At 40.8% G+C, this 17,079-nt stretch overlaps 1 long non-coding RNA gene across 1 annotated transcript; it reads left to right on the forward strand.

Moving 5' to 3' along the window:
• Positions 1 to 391: 391 nt before the first annotated feature.
• E330016L19Rik (RIKEN cDNA E330016L19 gene) lies at positions 392 to 16,657 on the forward strand. Its single transcript, NR_153315.1, has 3 exons — positions 392 to 561; positions 14,780 to 14,890; positions 15,186 to 16,657. It is a non-coding gene; the product is annotated as an RIKEN cDNA E330016L19 gene (long non-coding RNA).
• The last annotated feature ends 422 nt before the right edge of the window (positions 16,658 to 17,079 follow it).

The raw sequence follows: 17,079 nt of genomic DNA on the forward strand, positions 1-17,079 counted from the left end.
AAGATAATCAGGAGACCAGTTCCTGGAGGAACTTTTAAGCTACTATCTGAGCAGGTTTAGTCCAGATGAATGCTTCAACCCACCTGGAAAAGGTGTAACCTCCCCCCCACAGCCTGAAAACAGGCTGAGCAGGCTTGACTTGTCACTAGGAGATCACCTGGAGTGGAGCCTGCCACCCTATTATTCTACCACTGCTGCTGCTGCTACCTGCTGCCTAGCTGTTCCATTGCCTACATGTGGACACATGCAGCTGGACTCCAAGGATGATTCAGTGGGAGTGGGCCCCCCTCTTTATAAGCACGTGTTCCCCTATATTAAAATTGAACCTTGATCAGACTATTGTCTTGGTTCCATCCTTTCTCTCATAGCCTAGATTCCCTCTTTTCTTCCAGATTCCAAGATGCCTTCCAGGCTCGAACCCGGACATGTGAGCCACTGGCCAGCCTCAACAATTTGGCGAACCAATGCAGGACCTGAGAAAGGCAGAGGACATTTGGAAGAAACACTGCTGATTTGTAGCTCCATGCAAGAAGAAAAGAATTAAAATTTGTACCACAGAAGGTTGGTATGGGATAAGATGGATCAGTGCTATACCAGCACGCTGGATTCACTTAGGTTTAGCAGTGAGCTACCGGGAACTAGGAACTCAACAGGCAGGCCTTTGGCTGCAGCTTCTAGAAGCTGTTTTTTTAGGAGAGAGAAATATTAGGTTTTAATAAAAGGGATTTAATAATCAGGCAGATGGCCGCAGTTGGAAACTGCATTAGGCAGAAAGAAAGTGGATTTTGAAACTCTCCCAGGGACAGAGAGAAAATTGGGGAATCCCCCTCTTGTGTGTGTGCCAGCTGGTGTCTTCATTCTAAGTGTCTGTCTTATGTTTCCGGAATTGAACATGTGCTTGTTGTATTGGTTTGTTGTCTGTGTTTTGTTTCGTGCCTCTGAAACATGGTGCAGTCTGAGTTTAGATCTGCCTGAGTTTGTTTTCTCTGGTGTTTATAGACAATGGGATTTTATGAAATGTGCGCTTGATATTTGCAGCTGTCCCTTCAGGCTGTGGTCAGCAGATGTGCTAGGAAGACTGTCACCTCACCAGGGGACACCCTGGGAAGTGGGAGAGCAAGAGTCACCTGGTGGTCTCCAGAGATTGGTCAAGATGGACCAAGTTTTGTTTATGAAAAGGAAGCTTACCCTTCTAATTCTTTTGCCTGCTCATTGAGGACAAGTAGGGGTTCCACATGTCTGGAGCTGTTGGTTTCTGCTTTGTGTGTTTTGTGCATGTGTTTAGAGCTATGTGAAAATTTAGAAAAGTGCTGGTATAGCTTCTTCTTCTTCTTCTTCTTCTTCTTCTTCTTCTTCTTCTTCTTCTTCTTCTTCTTCTTCTTCTTCTTTTTAACTAGTAATATGCTCAGTGTGTCTTCACAATCAGCTCATAAATTATTGGTTAAGATTAAATAATTGTTATATTGGTAACAGAAGTTTAGCCTTAATTTGGCAACTCAGGAATCTTTTCAAACATGTGGTGGAGCAGGCCAAAAAACTGGGCCTCCTAAGATACTTTTAACTGAGATAATATTTAATGTGATTGTTATCCTAGAAAGTAAGATTAAGATAAAATTTAAAGCAATGTCTCTTTTATGAAGCGTTAAAGCTTACATTGTCATGCATTCATAGATATAAATTGGCAGCCAAATTTTGCAATGTAGTAGTGAAGTTTTAATGTTGATTCTTAAAGTGATAAATTGTTTTGAAATTGGGTTTTGCTTTCCCAAAGTTATAGATATAATCTAATGTTGCAAAAGAAACTTAGTAATTCTAATATCATCCTCATGGCAAGAGGAACTAAGCTCAGAGCAGCTTTTGCTTGGTTTGTGTGACTTTCCTTTGTCTTGCAAACAGTGCCTAGGGAAGCTCTGGAGATTTGCCTCCAGGGGAAATTCCCTTTAGCTAAAAGAGCATCTTTGCAGATCTAGCCAGATGCTGTTTTAATAAAGTTCAAATCCATAGTTTATAAAGGATCAATCAGACTGTAAAATTTATAAAGGCATTATAATCTGGCTTGCCTACATTTTATATAGTTATTATAGATATAAAAGTGTGTTTCTTTTTTCTCTCTCTCCTTTGCATCTTAATGATTGTAAAGGTTTTGCTTCAAGTAAGTTTAAAATAACTGGAATATTTTGCCTCTAGATATGGATAAATATTGATCTACATTATGTACGAAATTTTTATCATTTCTGCTTCTATACAACAAGCCAAGAGTTTGAATCTTCCAGTGTACATTGTTTTCTAAGTAGAAATATTTTATTAGCTAATGCCTCTCAAGGGAAGTTTACTTTAAATCCTTGCTCTCACACAAGGAGCTTTTAAGTTTTGGGGAGTAGCTGTTGCTCCTGAAAAGATTCAGAGGCGATATCTTTTTATTACTTAGGGTTTTAGTTTACTACAGAAGGCTTTGCAGAAAATAAAGAAAGCTTTTATAATTGTTATTAATTATTTTTATTAGGTATTGTCCTCATTTATATTTCTAATGCTATCCCAAAAGTTCCCCATACCCTCCCCCCCACTCCCCTACCCACCCACTCCCACTTTTTGGCCCTGGCATTCCCCTGTACTGAGGCATATAAAATTTGCAAGTCCAATGGGCCTCTCCTTCCAGTGATGGCCGACTAGGCCATCTTTTTATATATATGCATCTAGAGTCAAGCGCTTCGGGGTACTGGATAGTTCACCTATATATATAATGTTGTTCCACCTATAGGGTTGCAGATCCCTTTAGATCCTTGGGTATTTTCTCTAGCTCCTCCATTGGGGGCGCTGTGATCCATCCAATAGCTGACTGTGAGCATCCACTTATGTGTTTGCAAGACTCCGGCATAGTCTCAAAAGTGATAGCTATATCAGGGTCCTTTCAGCAAAATCTTGCTAGTGTATGCAATGGTGTCAGCCTTTGGAGGCTGATTATGGGATGGATCCCTGGATATGGGAGTCTCTAGATGGTCCATCCTTTTCTCTCAGATCCAAACTTTGTCTATGTAACTCCTTCCATGGGTATTTTGTTCCCAACTCTAAGAAGGGGCAAAGTGTCCACACTTTGGTCTTCCTTCTCCTTGAGTTTCATGAGTTTTGCAAATTGTAACTTATATCTTGGGTATTCTAAGTTTCTGGGCGAATATCCACTTATCAGAAGTACATATCACTTGAGTTCTTTTGTGATTGGGTTGCCTCACTCGGGATAATGCCCTCCAGGTCCAACCATTTGCCAAGGAATTTCATAAATTCATTCTTTTTAACAGCTGAGTAGCACTCCATTGTGTAAATATACCACATTATTTGTATCCATTCCTCTGTTGTGGGGCATCTGGGTTCTTTCCAGCTTCTGGCTATTATAAATAAGGCTGCTATGAACATAGTGGAACATGTTTCTTTCTTACTAGTTGGTACATCTTCTGGATATATGCCCAGTAGAGGTATTGCGGGATCCTTCAGTAGTACCATGTCCAATTTTCTGAGAAACAGCCAGACTGATTTCCAGAGTGGTTGTATAAGCTTGCAGTCTCAATTGTTATTAATAATAATCAATGTTAATCAAATATTAGCTGTGCCAACAACAATTCTTTGGCAAGAGAAAACATTATTGTAAAGTCATTTTCTCATCCTCCCAGCCAATTGTTGGCCCACGTGGAGCCAGCTAGCTGCTGGCTGCTGTGGGGCGGGACCTTGGGGCACACAGCTTTCCCTGAGCTGTAGTGGTTCGGGAGGTCTCCAGAAAGTGGGAGGCTTTGTAAGGAACTCAAGAGAGGGCTGCCCTTGCCATTGCCCCATAAGCCTCCACCTGTCCCGACCTGGGTAGCCATAATTTTTGCACTAAGACTCAGGGTGGGCTTTCTGGCCTACAACAGATTGGGCTGCCTTCAGCCTCTTCTGCCTGAGAGGAAGGCCAAGGGTGTGCAAGGCCGAGGTGTCGTTCACCTCAAAACACAGTTTCTACATCCTATTAAAACTACTTTGGTACTAATAAAGGATTGTAAGATATACTTGTGTATTTTAGAAAACCTATAACAAAATTTGTGTCTTAAAAACCTGACTAAGTGTCTGTTCTGTGTTCAAAACAGCAATTAATTTAGTTATTACAAAATATTAATCTATTGCATACCATCATTTTAAATAAGATTGACAATCAATATCCCAAAGATAAGTTAAGAATTGTTTTTATGCATGCTTCTGTAGCTTCTATAAATCCATGCATGCATACATCCCAATTATTGTGTTTAAAAACAACCCCTGTATGGGAAGTAAGTAGATGTAAATTAGATCACATGCTTATTCTTCCCACTGTTTCAGCACAGATAATTACGTTGTGTGCTGTAGATGGTGTTTTAAAATGCTGAACAATCAAACCTTCATTTGTATATTAATAGTAAATATTATGTCAGAGCTCACAATTGCTTAAGATTTTTCGTCCTTCAGATGCTATTAATCTCAAATTTGCAATTGCTTATGCATATACAACTCATAGAAAAAATGCTGTCCTTTTAAGAAGGCTGGTTTTAGACATTTAATAAATTTTTCTCGATTGCCTAGATAACTTAAAGCAATGCCATGTTGGATTTATATCTCAGGCAGTCTATAGGTCCTACATATTCTTTATATATTCAAAACAATTATGGTTTAATATAATATTTTAGTATTCTTGAAAATTGTGCCTATAAAATTCTTTCCTCAGTGTCCTAAGTTACTACTTGTTTCCACATAAGGGTGTGAATTCTTGAGGAATTAGACTTAATAAATTGCTGCAAATAAATGCTCTTATTCCTAAGTTAATAAATAAATTATGCACATGTAACTATTAATAACTTTTCAAGCCTTCTAGTTACAACCACTCATTTTTTTTATTTCTACTTCATTCTTTTTTTTAATTAGGTATTTTCCTCATTTTCATTTCCCAATGCTATCCCAAAATTCCCCCATACCCACCCCCCCCCACTGCTCTACCCACCAACTCCCCCTTTTTGGCCCTGGCGTTCCGCTGTACTGGGCATATAAAGTTTGCAAGTCCAATGGGCCTCTCTTTCCAGTAATGGCCAACTAGGCCATCTTTTGATACATAGGCAGCTAGGGACAAGAGCTCCGGGGTACTGGTTAGTTCATATTGTTGTTCCACATATAGGGTTGCAGTTCCCTTTAGCTCCTTGGGTACTTTCTCTAGCTCCTCCATTGGAGGCCCTGTGATCCATCCAATAGCTGACTGTGAGCATCAACTTCTGTGTTTGCTAGGCCATGGCATTGTCTCACAAGAGACAGCTATATCTGGGTCCTTTAGGCAAAATCTTGCTAGTGTATGCAATGGTGTCAGCATTTGGAAGCTGATTATGGGATGGATCCCTGGATATGGCAATCACAAGGTGGTCCATCCTTTCATCACAGCCCCTAATTTTGTCTCTGTAACTCCTTCCATGGGTGTTTTGTTCCCAATTCTAAGACGGGGCAAAGTGTCCACGCTTTGGTCTTTGTTCTTCTTGCGATTCATGCGTTTAGCAAATTGTATCTTATATCTTGGGTATCCTGAGTTTCTGGGCTAATATCCACTTATCAGTGAGTACATGTTCTGTGAGTTCCTTTGTGATTGGTTACCTCACTCAGGATGATGCCCTCCAGGTCCAACCATTTGCCTAGGAATTTCATAAATTCATTCATTTTAATAGCTGAGTAGTACTCCATTGTGTAAATGTACAACATTTTCTGTATTCATTCCTCTGTTGAGGGTCATCTGGGTTCTTTCCAGCTTCTGGCTATTATAAATAAGGCTGCTATGAACATAGTGGAGCATGTGTCCTTCTTACCAGTTGGGACATCTTCTGGATATATGCCCAGGAGAGGTATTGCAGGATCCTACGGTAGTACTATGTCCAATTGTCTGAGGAATCACATTTCCAGAGTGGTTATACAAGCTTGCAATCCCACCAACAATGGAGGAGTGTTCCTCTTTCTCCACATCCTCGCCAGCATCTGATGTAACCTGAATTTTTCATCTTAGCCATTCTGATTGGTGTGATGTGGAATCTCAGGGTTGTTTTGATTTGCATTTCCCTGTTGATTAAGGATGATGAACATTTTTTTTTCAGGTGCTTCTCTGCCATTTGTATTTCTCAGGTGAGAATTCTTTTTTCAGTTCTGAGCCCCATTTTTAATGGGGTTATTTGATTTTATGGAGTCTAACTTCTTGAATTCATAAATATATTAGATATTAATCCCCTATCTGATTTGGGATAGGTAAAGATCCTTTCCCAATCTGTTGGTGGACTTTTTGTCTTATTGACGGTGTCTTTTGCCTTGCAGAAGCTCTGCAATTTTATGAGGTACCATTTATCGATTCTCACTCTTACAGCACAAGCCATTGTTGTTCTATTCAGGAATTTTTCTGCTGTACCCATATTTTTGAGGCTTTTCCCTACATTCTCCTCTATAAGTTTCAGTGTCTCTGGATTTATGTGGAGTTCCTTAATCCACTTAGATTTGTCCTTAGTGCAAGGAGATAGGAATTGATCAGTTCGCATTCTTCTACATGATAAAAGCCAGTTGTGCCAGCACCATTTGTTGAAAATGCTGTCTTTTATCCACTGGATGGTTTTAGCTCTCTTGTCAAAGATCATGTGACCATAGGTGTGTAGGTTCATCTCTGGGTCTTCAATTCTGTTCCATTGCTCTACTTGTCTGTCACTATACCAGTACCATGCAGTTTTTATCACAGTTGCTCTGTAGTACAGCTTTAGGTCGGGCATGGTGATTCCAACACAGGTTCTTTTACCCTTGAGAAGAGTTTTTGCTATCCTAGGTTTTTTGTTATTCCAGATGAATCTGCCGATTTCCCTTTCTAATTCGTTGAAGAATTAAGTTGGAATTTTGATGGGGATTGCATTGAATCTGTAGATTGCTTTTGGCAAGAAAGCCATTTTTACTATATTGATCCTGCCAATCCATGAACATGGGAGATCTTTCTATCTTCTGAGATCTTCTTTAATTTCTTTCTTCAGAGACATGAAGTTCTTATCATATAGATCTTTCACTTCCTTAGTTCGCGTCACACCAAGGTATTTTACATTATTTGTGACTATTGAGAAGGGTGTTGTTTCCCTAATTTCTTTATCAGCCTGTCTATCCTTTGTGTACAGAAATGCCATTGTCTTGTTTGAGTTAATTTTATATCCAGCTACTTTACTGAAGCTGTTTATCAGGCTTAGGAGTTCTCTGGTAAAATTTTTAGGGTCACTTATATATACTATCATATCATCTGCAAAAAGTGATATTTTGACTTCTTCTTTTCCAATTTTTATCCCCGTGATCTCTCTTTGTTGTCTAATTGCTCTGGCTAGGACTTCAAGTACAATGTTGAATAGGTAGGGAGAGAGTGGTCAGCCTTGTCTAGTCCCTGATTTCAGTGGAATTGCTTCCAGCTTCTCACCATTAACTTTGATGTTGATTACTGGTTTGCTGTAGATTGCTTTTATCATGTTTAGGTATTGGCATTGAATTCCTGATCTTTCCAACAATTTTATCATGAATGGGTGTTGGATTTTGTCAAATGCTTTCTCAGCATCTAAGGAGATGATCATGTGGTTTTTGTCTTTGAGATTGTTTATATAATGGATTACCTTGATGGATTTCCGTATATTGAACCAATCCTGCATCCCTGGGATGAAACCTACTTGGTCAGGATGGATGATTGTTTTGATGTGTTCTTGGATTCAGTTACCAAAAACTTAATTGAGTATTTTGCATTAATATTCATAAGGGAAATTGGTCTGAGGTTCTCTATCTTTGTTGTGTCTCTTTGCTGTTTAGGTATCAGAATAATTGTGGCTTCATAGAATGGGTTGGGTAGAGTACCTTCTGTTTATATTTTGTGGAATAGTTTGTGAAGAACTGGAATTAGATCTTCTTTGAAGGTCTGATAGAACTCTGCATTAAACCCATCTGGTCCTGGGTTTTTTTTTTTTTTTTTTGGTTCAGAGACTATTAATGACTGCTTCTATTTCTTTGGGGGATATAGGGCTGTTTAGATCATTTAACCGGATCTTGATTCAACTTTGGTGCCTAGTGTCTATCTAGAAACTTCTCCATTTCATCCAGGTTCTCCAGTTTTGTTGAGTATAGCCTTTTGTAGAAGGATCTGATGGAGTTTTGGATTTCTTCAGGATCTGTTGTTGTGTCTCACTTTTCATTTCTGATTTTGTTAATTTGAATGCTTTCTCTGTGCCCTCTAGTGAGTCTGGCTAAGGGTTTGTCTATCTTGTTGATTTTCTCAAAGAACCAGCTCCACATTTGGTTGATTCTTTGAATAGTTCTTCTTGTTTCCACTTTGTTGATTTCGCCCCTGAGTTTGATTATTTCCTGTCATGTACTCCTCTTGGGTGAATTTGCTTCATTTTGTTCTAGAGCTTTTAGATGTGTTGTCAAGCTGTTAATGTGTGCTCTCTCCAGTTTCTTTTTGGAGACACTCGGAGCTATGAGATTTCCTCTTAGGAATGCTTTCATTGTGTCCCATAAGTTTGGGTATGTTGTGGCTTCATTTACATTAAACTCCAAAAAGTCCTTAATTTCTTTCTTTATTCCTTCCTTGACCAAGGTATCATTGAGAAGAGTGTTGTTCAGTTTCCATGTGAATGTTGGCTTTCTATTATTTATTTTGTTATTGAAGATCAGCCTTAGACCATGGTGGTCTGATAGGACGCATGGGACAATTTCAATATTTTTGTATATGTTGAGGTTTGTTTTGTGACCAATTATGTGGTCAATTTTAGAGAAGGTACCATGAGGTGCTGAGAAGAAGGTATATCCTTTTGTTTTAGGATAAAATGTTCTGTAGATATCTGTTAAGTCCATTTGTTTCATCACTTCTGTTAGTTTCACTGTGTCCCTGTTTAGTTTTTGTTTCCATGATCTGTCCATTGGTGAAAGTGGTGTGTTGAAGTCTCCCACTATTATTGTGTGAGGTGCAATGTGTGCTTTGAGCTTTACTAAAGTTTCTTTAATGAATGTAGCTGCCCTTGTATTTGGAGCATAGATATTCATAATTGAGAGTTCTTCTTGGAGGATTTTACCGTTGATGTGTATGAAGTGCCCCTCCTTGTCTTTTTTGATGACTTTGGGTTGGAAGTCAATCTTATCAGATATTAGGATGCCTACTCCAGCTTGTTTCTTCATACCATTTGCTTGGAAATTGTTTTCCAGCCTTTAATTCTGAGGTAGTGTCTATCTTTTTCTCTGAGATGAGTTTCCTGTAAGCAGCAAAATGTTGGGTCATGTTTTTGTAGCCAGTTTGTTAGTCTATGTCTTTTTATTGGGGTGTTGAGACTATTGATATTAAGGAAAAGTAATTGTTGCTTCCTGTTATTTTTGTTGTTAAAGTTGGCATTCTGTTCTTGTGGCTGTCTTCTTTTAGTTTTGTTGATGGATTATCTTCTTGGTTTTTTTAGGGCGTGGTTCCCGTCCTTGTATTGGTTTTTTTCTTTTTTTCTGATATTATCCTTTGAAGGGCTGGATTCGTGGAGAGATAATGGGTGAATTTATTTTTGTCGTGGAATACTTTGGTTTCTCCATCTATGATAATTAAGAGTTTGGCTGGGTATAGTAGCCTGGGCTGGAATTTGTGTTCTCTTAGTGTCTGTATAACATCTTTCCAAGCTCTTCTGGCTTTCATAGCCTCTGATGAAAAATCTGGTGTAATACTGATAGGCTTGCCTTTATATGTTACTTGACCTTTTTCCCTTACTGCTTTTAGTATTCTATCTTTATTTAGTGCATTTGATGTTCTGATTATTATGTGTCAGGAGGAATTTCTTTTCTGGTCCAGTCTATTTGGAGTTCTGTAGGCTTCTTGTATGTTCATGGGCATCTCTTTCTTTAGATTTGGGAAGTTTTCTTCAATAATTTTGTTGAAGATGTTTGCTGGTTCTTTGAGTTGAAATTCTTCATTCTCATCCACTCCTATTATGCATAGGTTTGGTCTTCTCATTGTGTCCTGGATTTCCTGGATGTTTTGAGTTAGGATCTTTTTGCATTTTCCATTTTCTTTGATTGTTGTGCCGATGTTCTCTATGGAATCTTCTGCACCTGAGATTCTCTCTTCCATCTCTTGTATTCTGTTGCTGATGCTGGCATCTATGGTTCCAGATTTCTTTCCTAGGGTTTCTATCTCCAGTGTTGCCTCACTTTGGGTTTTCTTCATTGTGTCTACTTCCCTTTTTAGGTCTAGTATGGTTTTGTTCATTTCCATCATCAGTTTGGAAGTGTTTTCCTGATTTTCTATAAAGACTTCTACCTGTTTGGTTGTGTTTTCCTGTTTTTCTTTAAGGACTTGTAACTCTTTAGGAGTGTTCTCCTGTATTTCTTTAAGTGAATTATTAAATTCCTTCTTTATGTCCTCTACCATCATCATGAGATATGTTTTTAAATCCAGGTCTACCTTTTCAGTTGTGTTAGGATCCTCTGGACTGGGCAAAGTGGGCGTTCTGGGTTCTGATGATGGTGAGTGGTCCTAGTTTCTGTTAGTAGGATTCTTACTTTTTCCTTTCGCCATCTGGCAATCTCTGGATTTAGTTGTTATAGTTGTCTTTTTTTAGAGATTATTACTCTGTTGATTTTGTTACCCTCTATCAGCAGACGTGGGTGACTAGCTCTCTCCTCTGAGTTTCAGTGGTCAGAGCAGTCTCTGCAGGCAAGCTCTCCTCTTTCAGGGAAGGTGCACAGTTATCTGGTGTTTGGACCTTCTCCTGGCTGAAGATGAAGGCCCAAAACAGGATTTTTCCCAGGAGCTCTGTTGCTTTGGCCAGGAAGGTGGCCGATTGTCTGGAGCCGAAGTTTGTGCCACCTCAGAAGCTCTCTGGCTCTTGCCTGTTCCAGAAATGGCTGGCCTCTGTATTCCACACCCTTACCAGTGCAGCCTGCCCTCCGCGGAGTCCCGGAGCCAAGGAGGCTCCCGCCGCGGGGGCCTGTGGCAGAAAACTCTCAGGCCGGGCGGACCCCTGTGCTCTCACTAGGAAGGTGGCCGGTTGTCTGGAGCTGTAGATGGTACCACCTCAGAAGCTCTCTGGCTCTCGCCTGTCCCAGAAACGGCTGGCCTCTGTATTCCACACCCTCACCCGTGCAGCCTGCCCTCCGCGGAGTCCCGGAGCCAAGGAGGCTCCGGCCGCCAGGGCCTATGGAAGAAACTTCTCGGGTCGGGCGGACCCCTGTGCTCTCACCAGGAAGGTGGCCCCTCCTGTATTTCTTTAAGTGAGTTATTAAAGTCTTTCTCGATGTCCTCTACCATCATCATGAGATATGCTTTTAAATCCGGGTCTAGCTTTTCGGGTGTGTTGGGTTGCCCTGGACTTGGCAAAGTGGGAGTGCTGGGTTCTGATGATGGTGAGTGGTCTTGGTTTCTGTTAGTAAGATTCTTACTTTTACCTTTCGCCATCTGGTAATACCTGGAGTTAGTTGTTATAGTTGTCTCTGTTTAGAGATTGTTCCTCTGGTGATTCTGTTACCCTCTATCAGCAGACCTGGGAGACTAGATCTCTCCTCTGAGTTTCAGTGGTCAGAGCGCTGTCTGCAGGCAAGCTCACCTCTTACAGGGAAGGTGCACACTTATCTGGTGTTTGGACCTTCTCCTGGCCGAAGATGAAGGGCCAAAATAGAACCTTTTCCAGAAGCTGTGTTGCTTTCACCTGTCCCAGAAGCTGTTAATTTCAGTAGTCCACACTCTCATCTGTGCAGACTACTTTCTGTGAAGTCCCGGAACCAAAATGGCTCCCGCGGATCCTGAGGCTAGGGCCTCTCCGTCCGGGCAGACACCTGACCTCTGGCCGGGAAGGTGGCCGGATGTCTGAAGCCCGAATATGGCGCTGCCTCAAAAGCTCTGTCACTCTTGCCTGTCCCAGAAGCTGTTAGCTTCTGTAGTCCACACTCTCACCTGTGCAGGCTGCTTTCTGCTGAGTCCGGGAACCAAGGTGGCTCCCGCCGCTCCTGAGTCAAAATCCTAGCCTCCCAGGCTGGGCAGACCCCTGTCATCTGGCCGGGAAGATGGCCAGATGTCTGGAGCCCGAAAACGGCGCTGCCTCAGAAGCTCTGTGGCTCTCGCCTGTCCCAGAAGCTGTTAGCTTCTGAGGTCCACACTCTGGTCTGTGCAGACAACTTTCTGTGGAGTCCTGGACATCAACCACTCACTCTTTAAGAGAAACAATTCAAAGTGCTATTAATCACTGCCCATGTTACGTGAATACTGACTATAACAGTCAAGTATTTGAGATGTTTTGTCAACAAGTTATTAATTCTAAAGGACAAGATATTGTGGAACTTTAAAACTTTAACTTTAAGAATGAAGACCAAAGTGTGGACACTTTGCCCATTCCTAGAAATGGGAACAAAACACCCATGGAAGGAGTTACAGAGACAAAATTTGGAGCTGTGACGAAAGGATGGACCATCTAGTGATTGCCATATCCAGGGATCCATCCCATAATCAGCTTCCAAACGCTGACACCATTGCATACACTAGCAAGATTTTGCTGTAAGGACCCAGATATAGCTGTCTCTTGTGAGACTATGCCAGGGCCTAGCAAACACAGAAGTGGATGATCACAGTCAGCTATTGGATGGGTCACACGGCCCCCAATGGAGGAGCTAGAGAAAGTACCCAAGGAACTAAAGGGAACTGCAAACCTATATGTGGAACAACAATATGAACTAACGAGTACCCCGGAGCTCTTGACTCTAGCTGCATATGTATCAAAAGATGGTCTAGTTGGCCATCACTGGAAATAGAGGCCCTTTGGACTTGCAAATATGCCCAGTACAGAGGAACACCAGGGCCAAAAAGGGGGAGTGGGTGGGTAGGGGAATGGGGGGTGGGGTGGGTATGGGTGACTTTTGGGATAACATTGTAAATGTAAACGAGGAAAATACCTAATTAAAAAAAAGTTTACGATAAAAACAAAACAAAACAAAACAAAAAAAAAAACAAAAAAACAAAAAAAAACAAACAAACAAAAAAAACTTTAACTTCTTAAAAGACAAAGAAGGGGGAAATTATATCCCTGTGCATATTATTTAGTGTATTTCTGTGCACATTATTTAAATCATACTTTTATTTTAGAATTTTGAAATTTGGATGTCAAAGAACTTAATGCTTTATAGTATCTTAAAAGGATCTACTTATTGGCATATGGTTTGATCCTAAACAGCTACCTTATTAGGGAAAGGAAAAACATAGGTTCTCTCCATGGAACACTGCAGAAGCATGATGGCTAATTCGTTTGACAAGCTGGCAGGTGAGTTGGCTCAGTGCCCTGACTGAAGTGACAAGGAAGCTAAATTGGGTACATGTTTTCGACCCATCCTTGCTTTCCATTTTTCCAGTTTGGACTAGTGAAGCTCTCTTGCTTCAAGCTTTTAAAACTTTATGGCAAAATGAACATCAGAGACTGTATATTCTGACTAGAAATATTAGTCATATAATAGTCATAATGATTTTTCTCTTTTCTTAAAGGTGACCAGTTATTCTAACACAGTCTTGGACTGGTCTTGTAATAAGTCCAATATTAGAGATTCCTATTGAAGATAGCTAAAAATCTTGATTATCTAGCAAAGTTGATTCAGAGCACAGCCTCCACTTCCAGAGAATCTCTGGCCTTTTTACTAATTCTAAAAGCCAGCTCCCACACACCTGGAGGCCAGAGCCTGATCTTGATTGTTGCTAATTTGCAACTGAATAAAGTACCTGTGCTTCCACAAAGAAACTGTGTACTGTTGCCTTTCACTGTCTGGATTTTGTTTTTCAAGCAGGTCAATCAACACCCTTCAGCCTGACTGTACCAGGTGTGCATCCCTGCCCCCAAGAGTGTGCAGATGGCAGCTACTAATTTTCATTCTAAAAGCATTCCAGTACATATTATGGCTTTTGGTCTGATTCATCAGGCCATAGAGACAATAAAGATGAGGAGGATGACCTCTAGCTCCCAATATAGCCTAAGAGTCACAAATTTTGTTGTGACAATTGGCATAATTCTTGTAGAGGCATTGCTGAACCCATACATGTGAGCTGTTGGCCGGCCTCAACAAAAAGGTACCTGCAAACCTAGCAAGTAAAGTTTTCCATCCCCTGGCAGGCTGAAGCTTGCTGAAGTCAGTTTCCCTAAAGTTGCTGAGGTGTTTATTTCATATTTCGAACCCTTCCTAGGTAAGGGCTCCCTGTTTTAGATTAATTTGAATACAAACCTGGCATAATCTTGAACCAGGATGTCCAGTTTAAGTGAAATGTACTTTAATCTGAGTAACTCAGAAAGTTGCATGGACCCCAGATGCCTGGTGAAGATCAATTACCAACAATCTTGCCAGTTGTTTGTGTGAGAATGATCTTTGCCTCTGATGTCCTCCATCAACCTGTGGATGTGAGCTGTATATTTTTTCTTTACAATGGAGTCTCAGGCGGCACCAGGTTGGGTTATGTCATCAGAATATAATATAAATAGATGTTAGGGGTGTTTGTTGGGGAGCCAGGTCAGCAACCTGGCAGTGGAGGACCACAGTTCATAGGAAAAGTCAAATAGCTTCTAGAAAGTTCAATAAATTCTCTTTGTTTTTAATATCCTGTCTTGTAGTGGTAAGATGCCGCCTTTATCGTTCATACATACATGCAGTGGACAGAGTAGTAAAAATCATAGCAAAGTCCATCTATATGGTAATGGTGTTTCCATTTTCCTATCTGAGAGCTTGACTCAGATTAATAAATTTTTGTTCTCAGGGCCGAGATACCTGGCTTATGACTACGTCATTAACAATAAAGTACCTGCTGTACAGCTGCCAAGCTTGTCATGAGTGCGCAAACATTTGGAATTCAGACCACAAGAATGCTGTAAGTTTAAAGATGCTTGTCCCCCAGTCTTCCCAGGAGAACCCTGTGCTGGTAGATGAGAGAGTTGGTTGTAGCTGAGAGATTAGGTTATAAGGGAAGATGAACAAATGCCAAAAGGGTGAATTCCAACAACCTCAGCTGGGCCCCTGGGAGAGTAGACAGCTTCAATCTACCAGAATATAGCTCTGGGGTGGATTCAGGGCAAAGCACAGGCAGCTCTATTCACATTTTCAAGCTGGAGCCAGGAGATAAGAATATTTGCCAATACCTTTGATTCTTTTTTCCATTAACTAAGGTCTGAGTCTTCAGGCACCCAGTCATCAGGGTCCAGGTTGATGCCGCAGCATGTCTTCCAACCCGCCTACCACCAGAGGGCAGCAGCGTACATTCACAACAATTGTTGAGAAGTCAGGAAGCCCAGGAATCTTATGTGTGGATGAGGACATAGCAAAAGGAGAAGCATTCCATACCACCTGCCTTCATGCCTGCCACGCCCTGGGTTTGGGCCCCCATCTGAACCATCTCCTGCACATAGCCATGCAATCATAATAAGGAATCTCGAGATCTGTGACAATCTCTCTCTTCTCCCCAGCCCACAGCTCCATCACACCCTACTCTAATCACTAAGGATCACTCAAAATACTTCACTGTCTTCTGTTTTTCCAAAGTCCCTAAGTCACTTTAAGACTTTCTATGTCCTCTGTAAACAGTCACATACTCATGTCTGGGGCTAGGTACACATGTGGAGATAGAGTGTAAGAGACAAGAATGAAGGAGAGAAAAGTGAGGAAGGAAAAATAAAGAGCTATTTATGTAGTAGGTCTGTGTGCCCCAAACACCATGGGATGATCCAAGGATATCCAGCATTAGGTGTGACTTCTTCAAAATAGTTTTGAGTAAGCAGCTTAGCCCAGAGAAGACCTAAGGATCCAAAGCATTGCTGCATATTACTACTGTGTGCAAAGAAGCCAGGAAGCTATCCCAGGAAATTTCATCACATCCCTCAATGGCAGATGCATTCTACTGAGAAGAGAGCAACGGGTTCACTTGGCAAATATTGCTGTCACATGATGTCGATGTATATGCATCTCCTATGACTTTAACTCCTGTGGAGCACTGCCTGCCTCAGGAGCCAGCACTTGTCCAAGCTGCCACAGGTCAACCTGGTTCTTGGTTCTCCTAAAGACTCCTTAGTCTGAGGGAACTTACATTCCCATACTTCTGAGACCCAAATAACCCATTTCCCAAATCCATGCAGGAAAACCACACGGAAATATTTGGGGCATCTATGAGAAAATTCTCCTTCAGGTCAAAATCACTCTGTGAAGGCCAAGCTACCTTTACCTCAAGTCTACACCAATGGTAATGAATTTTTAATAAAAATTTCTCAGGAGAAATTTCTTTTACTATGACTGGCCTTTTTGCTTAATCTCAAAACCAGAGTTAATAATATACTCTGAGGTCACTTCAGACGTAGAACAATGCCAACTGTATGCATTTCCTTTGTATAACCTCTCTTTAAGGGACTAATGGAACAACCAACCTTACTTGCCTTGAGTTTTAAGTAACCAATCATTATAATCTGATGTAAGGCATAGCTGTTATTTTAAAATATGTTTTTCAATGCTTCTGACCCAGAGTGTAATGAATGTGTATCTATGTAAGTGTTACAATGATCACATTTGGAAAATGGTAAATAGGATCAAAGCTGTTTTTTAAAAATGAATACCCACCACAAATATTGAATAAAATATATAAATAGTGCATAAAAATGGTATTTGTAATGTTTTTTATCCAGATCAGTTGAAGTCAGTTATTTATTCACTTGAAAAACACTATGAAACATTTCTTTAGGTATCACTAATTTTTCCCCATATGGTGCTTTTTGTGTGGCTCAATGGGGGTAGAGACAGAGAAAGAGAGAGAGGGGAGAGGGAGAGAGAGGGAGAGAGGGAGAGAGACGGAGAGAAAGAGAGCGAGAGGGAGCAAGCGAGCGAGCGAGCGAGAGAGAGAGAGAGAGAGAGAGAGAGAGAGAGAGAGAAATTGATTCTGTTATTCAAGCTGGTAAAGACACAGATTCATGCAACAGAGAGAAACAGTGGAAGATATTGGAGGGAGAGAAATAATAAATTCAAATCTTAGATCATTCTTCGTTAAATTCACCAAGGAAATGCATTTATATTTATTTT

The sequence above is a fragment of the Mus musculus genome, chromosome X (assembly GCF_000001635.26).
Source record: "Mus musculus strain C57BL/6J chromosome X, GRCm38.p6 C57BL/6J".
NCBI classification, from domain to species: domain Eukaryota; kingdom Metazoa; phylum Chordata; class Mammalia; order Rodentia; family Muridae; genus Mus; species Mus musculus.